Source organism: Thunnus albacares, chromosome 15, assembly GCF_914725855.1.
Source record: "Thunnus albacares chromosome 15, fThuAlb1.1, whole genome shotgun sequence".
NCBI classification, from domain to species: domain Eukaryota; kingdom Metazoa; phylum Chordata; class Actinopteri; order Scombriformes; family Scombridae; genus Thunnus; species Thunnus albacares.
Window position 1 is genome coordinate 27,441,500 of NC_058120.1, and position 13,271 is coordinate 27,454,770.

At 39.1% G+C, this 13,271-nt stretch overlaps 2 long non-coding RNA genes across 2 annotated transcripts; both read right to left on the bottom strand.

Moving 5' to 3' along the window:
• Positions 1–2,070: 2,070 nt before the first annotated feature.
• Positions 2,071–6,001, bottom strand: LOC122997736. The gene is made up of 3 exons (XR_006407254.1): positions 4,794–6,001; positions 2,244–2,405; positions 2,071–2,162 (listed from the first exon to the last, which is right to left on the bottom strand). It is a non-coding gene; the product is annotated as an uncharacterized LOC122997736 (long non-coding RNA).
• Positions 6,002–6,315: 314 nt separating this feature from the next.
• LOC122997737 lies at positions 6,316–12,346 on the bottom strand. The gene is made up of 3 exons (XR_006407255.1): positions 12,106–12,346; positions 6,762–6,767; positions 6,316–6,325 (listed from the first exon to the last, which is right to left on the bottom strand). It is a non-coding gene; the product is annotated as an uncharacterized LOC122997737 (long non-coding RNA).
• Between the last annotated feature and the right edge of the window lie 925 nt (positions 12,347–13,271).

Sequence of the window (13,271 nt, forward strand, 5' to 3'; positions counted from 1 at the left end):
AAGAAAAATCACCTCGAGACATACATACATTTACATCTGAAGGCATTAAAGGGGACATATCATACTTATTGTGATATTTTTGTACTGTTATGATGCTGAATGTTAAACAAAGTCAAAGTTCCAAAACTTGAGGTTAACATATGTAGAAATGCTCCCTGCATGTCCAATGTCCCTGCCCTGAATGCTCTGTTTGCTAAGTTATCTTTGTGGTGCCATGCCACTGGTTTGATGGCCTATTATTCTGAAACCCCAATGGTTCAAAAAAACTTCCCATTGAACGGAAAGCCCATAGTCCAACAACTCGTTATCCCAAAAACAAGCCCACTGCTCCCAAGCCTCCAAAAATACATTCCCTTGACATGCAAGTGATCATTTTAACCAAAACCATGATCTCTCCCTAACCCTAACCAAGTGTTTTTTGTGCCCAAGCCTAACCAGACCTCAACCACAGCGTTTTCATGCCATAAAATACTATTTTTTTAACAAGCATATCAAAATACACCAAGATGTTAAGGGCAGAAGATGACAGAGCCAGCATAATCAGAAACGCCTTACCATAAATAATGCCAGTGCGTCACTATGGATTATCAGACACTGATAATGTTTATTACCTGACAAAAGAGACTTTTTATATATTACTGAGCTCTTCTAATAAATTTGGCATCATGTTTCATTCAGTAGAACTCCGATTTAATAAATCAGCAGTTATTAAAATGTGTAAATTGCATCATTAATTTTCACAATTCACTCTTCTAATGGTGGATGTGTGACTGGAGGTGTTTCGGAGTGTCAAACAGTAATGTTATCTTACTTCAGCTTATTTAGTTCACAGAAGAGCTGTTAAAGTTAATCATCATACATCATGGTTTATCTGTTAAATTGAGCAATATTTTAACGGAGTCTGGAAAGTTGTAAGGCTGGCAGTCACTGAACTCCAACTCCAGAGTGTGGATTTCCGGGGCCGTGGGCTTTCGTTTATGGGAAAACGGACCATTGGAGCATGAGACATTTTTCAAACTATTGGGGTTTCGGAATAATAGACCTTCGGACCAAAGAGCAGTGCCCATCTCTATTTTCTCCTGGTGATGACATAAGATTGTTCATGCATGTCCACACACTACTGTCTGTACCGTAGCCTTTGTTGCTATGGTTGTTCACGTTGTCCACTCGCATGATTTCAAATTGGATTCAGACTTGAACATGTCAAGGTGTATTTGAGAACTTGACATTTTGAGTAAATTACGAAAAAAAGAAGTGAATTCTGACAATAACTGTTTGTTTAAATAACCTCCAGAACCGCTGGAGGTGAAGCTTCCTGAGGCCAACCAATCAGTTATTGGGGTCATCAGGGGGCGGCCCTTAAAGAGACAGGAGCTAAAACAGCCTTTTTCAGACAGAGACTGAACTGAGGGGCTGCATAAAGGGCCAGTATAACATAAATAAGGAGTTTTTTTTACTGTAAATCATACAAAGACATTCTAGTAGAGCCACAGGATATAAATATAGACCTGGACATGTGAATGATATGTCCTCTTTAAAGACTTCTCCTACCAACTCTGGTACAACAGAGGTAAGTGGAATTTCATATTTAATGCTCAAAGCGGTGAAACAGCTTCATGTCTCTTCAGAAACAATGTCCTAAGGCCTTTCTCAATTTGTGTTCTTGTCTGATCGTGTTCACATGAGTTTGTGAAATGTCACAGGCCTGTCATTTGGTTTATGTTCGGTATTCACGGGCCACACAATCACAGACCACAAGCAGGAGAAGTTTAACCATTTATTTGATAATATTGAATCTCTATGTTTTTACAGTGTATGCGACATAAAATGCTAAAAGTAAGCATAGATGTAAAAATAATAAATGCCACAATTAAAACATTTAGAAACAATACTGAATGAACCACTAACAGTCAATGTGATTAGGACAATAAAATCCAATAGGCTCAAAAGTCAATTAAATAAATTCTTATAACTAAGTAAAATAAAACACTAAATGGTGCTTATCTGTAGGATCAGTTCTTAACAGTATTGCATGTTTTTCTCTTGGTTAGGCCTCCAATGTTGTGCGCCGTTCGCATAGCTGGCCTTCTGTTAGTGGCTGGCTCTGCCTCAGATCCATACACACCAGCATCAACCGGCTCCAGGTAAGGCTCTAACAAAGACTAATGATAGGAAGGAATTTTGTGGGTAGATAATACACACACACACACACACTCAAACAACAATTCCAGACACTCCATTACTTTCAATGGCTCATCAACAATGAGCACAGTTGGGCCAGTCCATCCTCATTTGGTCAGCTCTGGTCCCGATCCGGATCCCCCCATGACTAAAGGAATTGGCTGATTGCCAGCTAGTGGCAGCTGTCTGTAGCTCAAGCAGAATGAGCATGAAAGCAGGTCCACCTGTGGGGGGCGCCCAGTTATAGCTTGGCTTACATATGGTGGCAAATCATGTCCCAGCAGCAATCAGTGCAGAGCTTCAACGATTAATTGAAAAGTTGCCAACCATTCAGTTGTCAGTTACTTTTATAATGGATAAATTGTTTTTGAGTCATTTTTAAGAAGAAACTGCCAAATTCTGATTGACATTTCTCACCATTTTCTCATATTTTATAGATCAAACAACTGATCAATTAATCGAGAAAATAACCGACAGATTAATTGATAGTGAAAATAACTGTTAATTACAGCCCTAAATCAGTTGGGAGGCTGTACGATGAGGTGCTGATGCTGTGTATCGAGTCACATTAAACAGCATGTAATCAAACATTACCTATACATGCGTCATACTGTAACACATGCACAATATCACTGCTTCTGTCACTCAGTGATGTGAAACATCATCAGTCACAGCCCAAGTTCACATTATCCAAGAATGGTCCAAATGCCGGAAAACTCCTCCCTCTTTGCCCATTTTTATTAAGGATGCTTTGGGAGATGATTTGTGTGAACTTGGGGTAGGAAAGTATCCTATCATACATTTTGTACCAACCTCAAATAAGCCAGACTCACAACTGTTATTATTTTAGCACCACTGTTTGTTTCTTCACATTTATTTCATTCCAAATTTGGTCCTGAACCCTGGTCAGCTGGTCATGTCAACCCTGGAGAGAACAGTCTTATGTCCACAAGCCCTCCGCAAATATTGATAATTGCACTAATGTCTCCAAAGTGTTCCCAAAAATAATAATATTTCTGGCTGCCAGATTTTTTTTCTTCTGCTGGTTAAGTTGAGGTTCATGTTTTTTTATTGGACAGTTAATGTTAATGTCAACTCTGTCAATTAGAAATTACATTTATTGCAACTGGAATTACATTTTCTACCAACATAATGAGAAAAATCATTAATAAACAAAATGTTGATACTAAATGTATGAGTAAAATGTATTTCATATTTTTTCAACAAAACATCAGAAATTGCAGTACAATAACAGCTGATAGAAACTAGGGGTGTGCCCGAATACAAATACATTATTCGGCAAAGCACAAATAGTGAGTTTTATACGAATATTTGTTTCATACAAATATTTTAAAAGTTATTTGTTGGGGGTGTTCCCCAGAGATAAAGCTGAGCTACTGACACAAGCAAAGTGCTCACAAGGGACTCTCCATAACCTGTTGTTCCCCTTCTCCTTTCCACAAAGTTAGGTTGTAAAAAATAGGCAATAAATGAAAAGTGCAAAGCAATAATTGCCTTTGAAGTTCCTCCCTACACATTACATGGTGTGTTATCTCTGTGTTATGGGTGTATAAATAGTCGGAGGTCTGTCTGCAATGAGGCGATGAGTAAAGTTTCAGCTCAGTAGTCAGCACAGTCGTCTATGATCTGGGAGACTCCACTTTGAGACCCGATGTGGGGACCTCCTTCGTAAGATAGTTTATTCATGAACACTTATTGTAACACCTTTGCTAAAAACAAAAACAGGATTTTTAAGCCTCTTTCCACTTTTATTTGAATACAAATACAAATACAAATACAAATACCGGGATCTCTGCACATCCCTAGTAGAAACTACAGCATCATTAAAGTTTTTATAGATATGTTCAGGCACTGACGGCACTTCGTATAAGTTACGGAAAACAATAGTGTTCGTTTAATACAGAAAAAAGTTTGCAGTGACTTGAAGCGCAAGACACAAGGTGTGTGTTAACGTTAACTGAAACCACAATCTTTTACTAACCTTAACCAAGGTGCATGTGTTGCCTTAATCTGAACATATATGGAGCTAAAGATTGTAGTCTGCGGTGTCCACCATCTTACCATCTTACTGTGTCCCTACGACTTCAGTGTGGCACATAAACGTAGCTTCATTCAATCGAAAAATGTTGCCTGTGAACATAATATAATCCTGGCAGTGATTATATTTGCTAACGCAACACCATTGGGAAAACAATTTAATATGTATGTACAGATGTTGTCACACTTAAAACTAAATTCAATATAATTTATCATGATTTGTATTTGTATAATTTTTTTTGATTGCAAATATACTACTATTACCATTAGAATAACAGGTGTATCTGTTGACCATGTCTCACTGTTGATGTGGTTTTAAAAAAGCGACTTTTGGGCATTTGAATTTAGATTTTTTTTGTGTCATATCAGGTTGTTTGTCAAAATCAAAACCTTCCTCAGAAGATCAATTTGTCAAAGGAGATGTTTAATCTCGTCACTGGAAAAAGTTCAGAACTCACTTATCTCCATTGCAAATAATTTGTTTGACAAAATCAGATTGTTGAAGTGCAATTATTAAATCATTTTAAAAGTTTGGACTCCCGAGTTCAACTCACCTGTTAAGTTTGAACTCCAAGGAAAGCAAATTTCGAAATTGGAAGACTCTGTATTGAGAAAGGTCTGTGATTAATATTCATTGACTTTACTGTGAACACTTTTCAGCCGGAAAGCATTTTTTAATGAAGGTTAAAAAAAAAATCAACCAAAACTCTGAAGGAATAAGTGGGTAAATGCTTTGTTGTATAAACAATGAAGGAATGCTACTTCAACCAAGCTGGAAATCTTGTCAAGCTTAGATTAATAAATTTTAAGGGTAAAAGCCAGATGAAATGTTAAATTGTTTGCACTGCTAAAGTGTTTGGTAAAACGGATTTACATTAGCAAAAAATGTCCCCATTATTTTCCTTTAAAGTGAATCAAACAGATTTCTCATGAGCTCTCCTCTATTTAAGTGTCGAGTGCAGCACAGAGACACACACAACCATTACTCTTCCTGTCTGAGACATGATACTTGATTACGATCTAGACTCCGAACGTGTATCATTCGATAAATTACAGGGGCATGAGAAGCATACTGTATTTTGTCGTTTTGTGTCCTGGTTTTCATCTGACATAATGAACGGCTCAGAGTCCCATGAGAGGCGGCAGGGATCAAAACTCTGCGGCCTCCCAGAGGACTTCCTTTAATGTCTTTGTGCGTGCGTGGATTTGATACCCTCCCTCCTTTAAATTAGATCCCACTACATCCATTAGTCACAGAAGCCTGTTAATATGTCTATCTTCAGAGGGTGGAGACCCTCACATAAAGGTCTATTTGGGCCTATTGTGACTCCCCCCATTAGGTAGTGATAGTGGGCGTGCTCCCAGTCTTTATTTATTATTTATTGTTTATTATGACTTGTGCATTACTGTGTCAGCAGTATTCTCATGCTGTCACTGGTGGAAGTGAAGCTACTATTAACTGCTTTATGTGCTGTTGGGTAGTTTAATGTATAACAATGCATCATATTTCATAACCCCAGATGTTTTCTATGTAAAATCAGAATTTGTAATCTAGTAACTACAGCTGTCAGATAAATTGCAGTATAATTGCAGTATATAATAGAAATAGTAATTGATAGCGACTGGAATACAAGTACCTAAAGATTGTACAGTACTTGAGTAAATGTACTCAGTACATTCCACCATTGCTGCTGAGAAGCGCTGCAATCGAGACTTGGGAAGAAATCCACTGCCATCTTTGATTTCACATGACGATGATTCACAGAATTTTGGTTTGGTTCCACTGTTGGGTGAGAGCTTTCTTACTCCAGTTTTCTGAATGGAAACAAGGAAAGGAGTCATTTACAATCTACCTTTTTGTTTTGTTCCAACTGTTCTAAATGTATATATTGAGGTCCCTACTTCCTGATTCTCCTTTGCCATTTCCTTTCGATTCTCACTTTCATTCAACAGGAAGCCCCCCAAAGAACATGAAAGGAAAACAAAAACTAGAAGCTTCACTGTAAACTACAACAACATGCAGATACAACTGAACATCTGAGAGAAACGTGTGGGAGCTGAAGGTCAAAAAGCCAAAGCCGTGTGACTACATGTGTTCATGGGTGTGTGTGTGGGTTTATCGCTGGCCAGGATCTCAAGAGGGTGCAGCAGCATTGTTAATACATGTTCATGTTGTATTGCATTGAGTGACAGACGGGCTGGAAATGTACGTTCCTGGCTTTCTTAGGGAGGTGGCAGCGGGCTGCGTTCGGGTGGGTTTAGCTTAAGGAAATGACACTTTCTCCCGTAAGATCTCAATCTGGCGGAGCATGCTGCCAGCCACAACAATGCGGTGTTGAAAATGGGAGTGGGCCACTTTATTCTCCCCTGGCCGGACCGGTTCCGAGCCGAAGGAGTGGTCCGGCTGGTGGGCCTGATAAGCACCTGCCATGAGGCTTTGACAAGGAGAAGGGAGCGCCATGGTGCGAACTGTTCTGGTCAACACCCAGAGCGACCCTGTATGATGTCACCTACAGCACCACCAAATCCTCCAGGATAGAAATGACCTACAGTAAAAAAAAAACAACAAAAAAAAAACAAAACAGGGGGGATGGGGTGTATCAGCAGTTACTCCAAGAAGACGGTTCACCTGAGGATGGGTGACACTTTCAGGAAGATGATAGGCACGAACAGGAGATAAGAAATGGATGAGGAGACGAGGTCACTCAAATATCTGAAGCACTGACGCAAACAGAGAGAAAAGGTTTAGTGTCTTGATGTTCTGCATGATGCAAATTACCTGCACGTTCTCACATGCTTTCACCACAACAAGTCCTCCAAATTAAACGGCACGCCTCTATCGACAGTGATAGAGGCATTTAGGATGACATAATTTCTCTGTGCCTTTCCAAAACCGTTACAAATCACTTCTGAAAAATAAATAAGTTTTATGACGTGACAACTCTGATGTTAAGGTTTGCTTGAGTTTAGTCACAAAAAACACTTGGTTAGGTTTAGGAAAAGATCATGGTTTGGTTTAAAATGACTACTTAAGCCTTATGGAAGTTTTTGGAATTTTTAATGCTTATTTGTTTACATTTTTGCAAATTAAAACCATTAAAAGTATGCCAAATTAGCTATTAGCAGCCCCTGTTTGCAAAGTACCCATGAATGTACAGACAACTATAACTGGTTTGCCTTGATATAGAAGAAAACTTAAAAATGTGATTATTCCCAGGAAAGTTCTGGAATTATATGGAGCATCTTTTTTTCTGATTTCTAAGCAGATTTCTGTACGTTTATTCAGAAATAATATAGTGTATAGTATAAGAATCTAAGAATATGTTTATCATATTTGTGTTTTTTCAGATTTGACTGAGTTATGACCCTGAGAAGGTGTATGAATTTTGCGGCAAATTGTGGCAATCGGCATTTTAAGGTATCATGTGTCACAGCTGCTGCTACATCTCCAACTGCAGACCACGTTGATGCAGCGGAGGTAACTAGCTTCCCGTTGTTTTTAGCTGTTTTATTTATTTTTTTTGAATCAAGTAATATTTGATGAGGAATACAGAGGATACAGTTTTAGTTGCTTTTGAGTTGGAGGAAGTCCTAATACAATCTATTTAGTGCATAAATTCATATTTAAACACAATAAATAAAGGTTTTGTTTTTGTGGATTTGCATTAATGGATGTTGCAAAAATAAAACTTAGATTTATTATCTTATGTCCAACCCTTTTCCATCCCAACCTACTACTCTGCATGATGCCACCAAATCAAAACATGACACCTGAACACGACCACTTGTTGATCCTGATGTTCCAGCTGTCACTTATTGTGCAACTGGACTCAATATCAGCATCAGCTTTATCCTCCTCATGTCAGTGGCGGTGGGAGTGTTGGACGGTCAAGCAGCAGGGCCCATTACCCTCTCAGATCCTAATTACAGAGGCCAACTGTGGGACACAGAGAGAGAGGGAGACATGCATGGACATGTGGAGCTAGTCCAACACTTGGGCCCCCCTGACATTCACAAACACACACACACACACACATATATACACACCTGTAACTGGGCCACAGTTCAGTCAGTCGTTCTGCCTTTGAGTATGAAAAACTTTTTATGGTTTTTTGAGCCTTTTGAATTGCCAAATGGGTGTGGTTTACTACATTAGGGAATACAATGAGCAGCAAAGTGTTCAATCACAGGAAAGTATTGTTTCACTTTGTTCAGTTTATCTTCCTGTGAGTGACAACGTGCCTTACACACTGAATTCCCACCCATCTATTACCGAAATACATGTTAAAAAACAAACTGTAAGAATGATCTGCAGCTGCTCTGTTAGTCAGGTCACTTGCAGTTAATTTGGCTTGACAGGACTCTTAATGGAGCGCAAGAAGGTTTTGTTTTCAGTGTGAAACCACCCAGAACCTGCAAGGTGACCAAACTGTTTGCAACAAGGAAGGGGAGTTGAGAACAGTCCTCCAAATGAGGACATTTCGGTGGTTAAAGATGTCAGATTGGTTGGTCCATCACTTGATCCAGACTGAAATAACTCAATAACTGTTGCCATGAAATTCTGTAGACATTCATGGTCCCTAGAGGATGAATCCTACTGACATTGGTGTTACCCTGAGTTTTCCTCTACTCCAACCAGCAGGTCAAAGTTTTCACTCATCCACTGAAGTATCTGAACCTCCATTAGATGGACGGATTCTGCAGACATTCATAGTCCCCAGAAGATGAATCTTGATAATTTTGGTGATCCTCTGACTTTCCTTCTATCATTTGTGGCTTTGGCTTAAATGGTTCGACAACTATTGGACAGACTGCAATGAAATTTGGTGAAGACATTCATGCTCAGGATGGATTTAACTTTTCATCTAGTGGCATCAGAAGGTCAACATTCCTATTTGTCCGATATTTTCATTTATAACCAAATAACTACAATATTATCCATATTTGACTGGATATGAGAAAACAGTCCTTTAATGCTCCTCCAAATGTGGATATTTCGGTGGTTAGAGATGTGATGGTCAGTCCACTTAAATATCTCAATGGCTGGATTGCCATGAATTTCGTAAAGGTATTCATTGTCCCCAGAGGATGTAGCCTACTGACTTTGATGACTTTTCATTTAGCACCACCAGAAGGGTCAAAGTGTTCTCTTATCCAGTGAAATACGGATAATATTGTAGGTATCTGGTTTGAAATGAAAGTATTGGATGAATAGAAATGTTTACCTGCTGACACCACTAGATGAAAAGTTGAATCCTGAGGGGAACGTGAAAGTCTGTACCAAATGTCATTGCAATCAAGAGTTTTCGAGACATTATAGGCAAAACCACAAATGATGGAGAAAAAGTTAGACGATCAACAAAAATGATTAGGGTTCATCCTCTAGGGACCACAAAATGTCATGAAAATCCATCCAATAGTTGTTGAGATTTCTCAGTATTGACCAAAGTGGTGATTGACTGATATTGCAGTCGTGGCTAAAAATGTTAATCAGGATTTAGTTGCTGCGTGGATGTAGCACAACTCAACAACATCAGCTTCCAAAAATTCGGATTATTCAGCCCCAACTTTTTACTTTCAATTCAGGAGTAAAATCACCAACATGGCAACATCCAGCACCTCTTTGAGTAAAACTTTTAAACCTCCACAGTAGCGCCTGGCTGTTACATATGATGGATGACAATATAAATGTCTAGGGTCCTTCCACTGCCTTTGGCCTAATGCATGCTGGGATAGACTCCAGCCTACTATTGCGATTGACAAACAAATAATTGACAACATTTTTGATAAATGATTAATCATTTATCAAGCAGGACTTCAACAGATTTACAACTCTTAAAGTTTGAGAATATGCAACATCTCTACAGTTTATATCATTATAAACTGAATATCTGGGTTTTTTAGATAAATGTGTGAAATATGTCATTTATACATATTTTATAGACAAAGTAATAGAGTTATCAATATTCCAAATAATAGTTTGGTGCAAGCTCTCTAGACTCACTGACTCTAGACAAGGATTTAGGGTTATGTGTAAAATTAGGGCCAGATTTACAACTGGGGAACAAATATTGTCAATTAAATTCCTCACAAGCATACTATTATAAAACAAGTACTGCCAGGTTTGCGCACATGCGTTGTGTTTGTTTGCGTGCGTATGTTTGAGGATGTGTGAGTGTGCGTGCGTGCCGTCCCGCTGCCTGCGTGCCTCACATGAGCCGTGGAGGCCGGACACAGACGAGCGGCTTCTGACAGGCATTTCAAAAACCCTCCTGCCCTCTCCACCGTGTGGCCTCGCCGATAATGGGAACCTGATCGGAGGGAGAGCAGAGCGGGCTGCGGAGGGGGTGGGGGGGGTGGGGGGGGGGAGTGTGTGGTCCGTCTTTTGTGAGAAACTCTTCAAAGCACTGGCCCTCCTATTTGTCCACTGGAGCTCTTTGTAACGGTATCCTCCACTGTCATTTTGCCCCTTTTATTTTTAGGCAGGGCTATTATTGCTCCCATACCCCTCACATACCCCTAGGCTTTGTGTGCAGGGACAGGGTCAGGTTTTAACTTTTTTTTTTTTTTTTTTTTCACCCTGTTCAGAACCGTCTTTTCTCCGCCTCCTCCACATGCTGTGCGTACAGAGTAATGGATCACAGCGAGCCAGCGAGTGAGCTGCTAATTCCAGGTCTCAGTTGAAACACAGGGGGGCGTCTGGTTGGTGTACGGTCCTGCTTTGTTATTGGACCAAAGTCCTGTGGTCTTGCTTCCTCTGCTACATGCTGTGAAGTCAATACTACGGTAATAATAAATGCCATGATATACCTGCTGTGCTAGGGTCTAATGCCTGTTGTGGAAGTAATAATCTGATGGCTGAAAATAGCTTTGCACAGAATTTCAGTGTATTGGTTTACAGAATTACTAATTAAACTCAGCAGGAAATTGGGGTTCAGTGTTTGGCTACAAACTTGAGATACAGCATGACAATTATGACTGGAGGGGAGCTGCTGTTGAAAATGCAATTACAGGGGTACTCTACTGGTGTAGTTACTATTCCACTTCCATAAAATTGAATCTCCAAGGCTCTGGAACTCTACAATAGTCGTCATCACCATTCTTCCCAAAGATATTCCCTCACTTGGTGTTTTAATGACGGTGGTGAAGAGTGCTGTCTAACATGACTACTACTGGTGTATTAGCTACACAGTCATGGCTTAGCAATCACAACTAGCCTGTCAAAATATGGCTCTATGGATGGCAACGTTTATCCATCTCTTTGATCCAAATTGAAGTATCTCAACAACTATTTGGTGGATTGCCATGAAATATTGTACAAACATTCAGGGTCTCCAGGGGGATTTATCCTGCTGACTTTGGTCATCCTCTCACTTTTCCTCTAGCGCCACCACCAGGTCATAGTTTGAACATATTCAGTAAAATATCTCAATGTCTATTTGATTAGTTGGCACATGTTTTGTACATACGTTCTTAGTTTCAGAAGAAGAATCCTACTGACTTTGGTGATCCTCTGACTTTTCCTCTGATGCCACCATGAGACTGACAGTTGTAGTTTCTGGAGAAACTTCTTGACAACTATTGGATGGGTTGCCATGAAATTTGGTACACACAATCATGTCCCACAATCATCCATCAAGATGAATCATCAAGATGAATCATAATCATTTTGGTTATCCTTTGACTTTTCATTTAGCGCCACAATCGGCTCAAATTTTCATTTTGTCCAATAACTTGGTTTATCTGCTAAAGTATAGCCCAATCAGCCTCAGTTGTACTTTGTGTTTTGTGCTAATTTGCAAATGTTAGCATGCTAAAATGCTACACTAAGATGGTGACAATGGTAAACATATACAGATTGGTGACAAAGGAAAAACCTGAATAATTAAGTGGAGAAACATAAAGAATGCAGATGCCTCCACACAGGGGCACTGCATGGTACAATTAAGCAATTAACATCCAATCATGCTCTGTGGCATGTATAGAAATACTGAGCAGGCCCAGTTGATTCTGATTTTGTATGAAGATGGCACGAGGAAAAGATCTAAATGACTTTGAACAAGGGTTCAATGTTGGGGTACGGATGGCAAGAGCTTCAGTCACAAAGACTGCTCAACTGGCTGGTGTTTCAATAAGAACAGTGACTAAAGTGACATCTGCATTTAGATCTATGGGAATGACATCATTAAACACCTATGGGAGATTTTGGCTCTACACCATCATCAACAAAACACCAAATGAGGGAATATCTTTTGGAAGAATGGTGTTCATCCCTCCAGACTTCCATAGACTTGTAAAATCAATGTCATGGTGCAGTGAGGCTGTTCTGGTAGCACCTTGGGACCCAACACCTTACTAAGACACTTAAGGTTGGTTTTTCCTTTAATTTGTCTGTAGTATCAAGCATGGCTGTAGACTCAGGAACTCCGGTTTGAGCTATACTTGATATCCAAAGAGTTTGGGAGGTGGTATTTTCAAGCAAAATGGATGGATTGATTTAACAGTATGTTTAATCTGCTCTAACATAAGCTGCAAACCCTAATATAGCTAATGGTTAACTATCTTACTACCTACATTAGTAACCTAGCATTACTTTACAGGCCAAGTAGCATATCATCAGCCAACTGTTATTTTGTGGTTAATGCAACAGCCAATTAAAACATTGCAATCACATCATGTGACCTTCAATTGGATATAACTGGTAGCAGTTGATATTTAAAATGATCAGCTGATAAATGAACAGCAAGAGGTGATGACATGAACTCCAGAAATATAAAATATCATGATGTATTTTCAACATTGTCTTAACAGAGAACTATAGCTGGTATTATTGATGTCACTACATCACCTCTGATTTGAATTTACCATGCAGTAACATATTTGCATGAAATTTGCAACAAAACTAAGACCTTGAATGGCAAAATTACAATTTTACTTTATTTAAGTAAATGTTAAATTTGGAATCAAGGTAATATTTTCAATTCTTTATACAGAATATTAAAAATGAACTGTTTTTGTCTTAAGTTTGCATT